General features: G+C 33.8%; 1 long non-coding RNA gene across 1 annotated transcript; it reads right to left on the reverse strand.

Moving 5' to 3' along the window:
* Positions 1-585: 585 nt before the first annotated feature.
* On the reverse strand, positions 586-1973 carry LOC129805734 (uncharacterized). Its single transcript, XR_008752114.1, has 3 exons — positions 1058-1973; positions 888-994; positions 586-682 (listed from the first exon to the last, which is right to left on the reverse strand). It is a non-coding gene; the product is annotated as an uncharacterized LOC129805734 (long non-coding RNA).
* Between the last annotated feature and the right edge of the window lie 2333 nt (positions 1974-4306).

Raw genomic sequence — 4306 nt, forward strand, 5'->3', positions numbered from 1 at the left:
AAAATCTATATCACGGGCTTTCTAAGAGTTTTTTTGCTTGAAGTTGTTAATTTGGCCAAAACCATGGCAAACTGGATTGCTTTGATGAACACTGTACTCCTGGTGTTCAAGGAATCTTCCTGGAAATCCCTTGAACAGTCACTGTCACAATATTTTGAGTGGTATTTGACAAAAATAAACTTATCCACATAATTATTCACACACAATACAATTGCACGATATGAGACGCTTGCAGAATACTCTAAAATATTGCAAAATATCACTGAAAAAAAATATTACCAGTACCGACATAAATTTAGTCAGCTCTGGTAATATGAATAACGCTTTTAGTCCTTGTACAACATATTAACTTTTTAGTAAAAATTATACCGACAATGCAAAAAGTTATACCAGTACGGGAAAATATTCATGGACTTCTTTTGACGTTCTCAGTAAAAAAAAATTACTGAAACGAGATAATATTTTACCAATCGCGACAATCTTAATTCAGCTCTGGTATTATGAATCTTTTCCTTCTGGTACAATATTATACATTTTCAGTAATATAGGTAAACCTATTATACTAATATAATAAAACACAATATATAATTTTAAATAAAAATATATATATTTCGAGCACCACTTTTTTTACATATTCAGTCTGTATGTGTTTTCTCTAAATTACATAGCTAATATGATTTTCCTGAAAAGAAAAGAAAAATAGAAAAAAATCTAGATACAACTTTTGAAAATAAAACTAAGAACTTCTGTTTTTTTTTATAAACTAGTTTTTTTTAGAATAATCGAACACTTCGAAAAAAGATTATTTTAAATATTTTAAAAGCATAGTATTTTTCCAGAAAATTATTCTAGATTATTTTTGAATTAGGGGTTTTATAAATACTCACGTTTTTATAAAGAAAGAGTGCTTGAATAACATCTTCACGGGTGTACTTCTTTCGCTTATTCTTTGTCCCATCTGGATTGGTTTCACAGGAAATGTACGAAGAAGTGGCTGTAAAAATGTGAAAATTATTATTCTATTTTTTTTTTTGTAAGTTAAAAACAAAATACTAACCAAGATAGTAAGCCAACACACAAAGTCCAATCAAATGCTCATGAAGTTTCTTATTTAGATTCTTGAAATATCGTTGATCAGTGGAGAGTCCATATGCGCTGAGTTCGTCATTCAGGGTCTCCTAATTCTCCACGAAATTTGACGCTGATTGAGGAAATTCCTCTTCGAAGTCGCTCAAAAAATACTGAGATCCTTCCTTTGTAGTCAATACTGGATACTCTGTCAAATAATCTTGAAAACTTGTGAAATTGTTCAATCGCTCTTCACGAGATATTGACCAATATTTTTTAACAGCAACCTCCGGATGCAAATGAGTCTTTACATACTCAAGAGCGTCACTGTGGTTGCTAAAATCGTCAGGGTCGGTGGCATCAGTTTTGGGATTCTTCTTGTGCGGAATTGTGAGGCCCATGTTGCGTTTAAAATTGTTAAATGCCTTGTACAAATGCCCTTTGGCAAGGGTTTTTGTCTCTTTCTCGTAGGGTACGAAGAAAAGCTTTTTATCTACCTTGGGAAATTGGGCATGAATCTCATCGGCCATCTCCACAAAACGCTTCGAAGAAATCCGGAATGTATCTGGGAAGTCCTGGGCTTCAAACTCTCGCACCATGAAGTATTCCGAGATAGTAATTCGGTATTTTTGCTCAAGATTGCCGTTCCCAGTCTTGTAGACACGTTCGATCACTTTCCCCTCAGTACTGGCCATAAGCAGCCTCACATAACTCGTTTTAGTAGAAGATTCCTTGCATGCTCCAGTGTCCGAAAGAGAGCCTTCTCCGAGACTACTAACATGTGGATTTGTACGGCATTCTTCGGCGTTACTAACATTTGTGTTTGTCGAACATTCGTCGTAGTCACCAATATGAGGATTTGTAGAGCCTTCCCAGATAGACTCAAGATTTGGATCCTCCTACAAAAGAGAATGACATTTTAAAAAGTTACCACAAAAAAAAAACTAATGGGTTTTACCTTATTCAAATTCCGCAATCTTGTCCAAAAAACATCTCGTGGACCACTTTTCGGCATTACATTCTTCAAACCCTCGTACGTAATGCAAAGAAAGGACTCCCTGGATGTATATCCTTCATCTGAAATTATAATAAAAGTAATGAAAAAAGTAGAATTTTTCTCATTTTTCCTTTTCACAAGAAATTTTTTAGGTTAGGTTAAAGATTTCTGGAGTTTATGGACAAATTGTTCTTTTTCACTTAATTATAATCGTAAAACTCACTACTAGAGGCTATAAATACGTTGATGAATAAATTACTTACCGTTGAATGCGGTGAAAAACTCGGGAAAACCTAATTTTCCCAACAGATTCCCCAAAAACATTTTTCATGCGTTCACTATCACTTGCAAAAATTGAAACTGACGTTTCTGCGCAGAACGAACTGTCTCATTTTGTGCAAAACGTACGAAAGAGACGACTAGAGAAAGAGACAACTGTATGTAGATTCTTTCTGTATTCAGTAAATTATATAACTGGAGCAGGATTATGTTGACCTTTATTTCACAGAGAGTAAAATATATTACCAGTGAAAACATTTAAGCGTTCATTGGTTTTTTTTTTAACCAAGGGCAAACAAAAAACTTTTACGGCATTGGTAAATTTTTTATACTGGACCAAATTTTCCAGATTTTGGCTCCTTCAGTAAAACATGAGCAATATTCAGTCTTTTGCATGCCTGAGAGGGGAATATTGTCCACTGATATATGAGAATTTTCAGCTGGTATAACAACATTACCAGAAGGGGTTTCCATATTTTTTTCAGTGATGTTATAATTCATCAGATATAAGATGAAATGTCCAGGAGCAAGATGTCCCACCTGCATTTCACAAAGAAAAACAATGTCCCAACTACATTTCGCTGCAGGTTTGGGACGAAAACACTGTTACCCTTGGGGACTATAGGGTCATATATGACCCGGAAAATTCTACACGCTTTTCTGGAAAATTGAGAGTAATTTATTATATCAAAATATGCAATATACAATCTTTGGATATTCTATTTTGTATTTCTAAAGAACTTTTTGCTGAAAAAAATAAATGAATATAAAAAATTTTGAAAAAGAAAAGTCATTTCACAAAGTTCGAAATTCGTGATTTTTGATCTCAAATATTTTCTTTTCCTGAATATCTGGAGTCTTGAGAAAATTAGCCAAGAATCTTACATCCTTCTATTATGATGTCGTGCACAAACCGATAGATTTCAATTAATGTAAATAGTCAAAAGAAATTGTTTTTCCCCGGGTCATATATGACCCTAATGACGCGAAAGAGTTAAATACATTTTTTCCTCGGAGCACTGTGAGCTGAGTCCGAGATCAATTTTGGAAATTAGCGTCAAGTAGCTCCATATAAAAAAGTCAACTTGCCACATGCTTGGATTGGAATGTAGAATGTATTCTAATCAATTATTATTTTCATTATAATTACGTTAAGGCGTCTCTCTGCGTAAGTCGTAAGTGTGCCTAGCACATTAGATACTATAGGCCTATCTAGATTCATGCCTGATTCCTAGATATATAAAACTGTTCCTTAACTTTCTACAAATATTTCACAGAAATGTGAAAATGGCACAAACACAGCGAGCAAAAATGAAAAAGTAGATATAAGGAAGTTGCGATGCGTTAGATAGGAATTTGTATTACTGCGGGAATGTGTTCATATTGCTGGATGGTTTTGATTGTGGGTAAAGATATTACAATTCATATTCATGTTGAGAGAGGAATATGAACCCCTCTGCTTATATCCTTCAATTATTTTCAATATTTTTTCCCATTGTCGCTGTCTGTTTTTGTCATTTCAACAACTACAATATGAATTTAAATTGAATAATTCTCCCTGCAGAATCAGACGCACGTATGCTTTTTTCAGCATGAATATGCAAATTATATTTTTTGGGATTTTTTTCTCAAATTTTCTCATGGGAAACATAGTATAAGGAGATTCGAATCTGGTAGATAAACATCGTGAGATTTGTGAGCTTTGAACAAAAAAAAATTGATAGAATTCCATTTACTTTGGAGCTTAGCGATGACAAGTTTTTTCGGGGGATGAACATGGAGTGAAAGTTCAATCTTGGAAAAATTGAAAATCCATGCGATTAATCAATCTCTTTACATGTCTAATGTGAGAGTATCATGTGAATTCAATGGATGTTGTTTTAAGTCTCTTGGGAAAGATTTACCGAAGTGATTTTTTCTACTGTTTCTACACAAATCTGAAGTTGTTGAGAGAAAGTGAGA

This window comes from Phlebotomus papatasi, chromosome 3 (genome assembly GCF_024763615.1).
Source record: "Phlebotomus papatasi isolate M1 chromosome 3, Ppap_2.1, whole genome shotgun sequence".
Classification (NCBI taxonomy): domain Eukaryota; kingdom Metazoa; phylum Arthropoda; class Insecta; order Diptera; family Psychodidae; genus Phlebotomus; species Phlebotomus papatasi.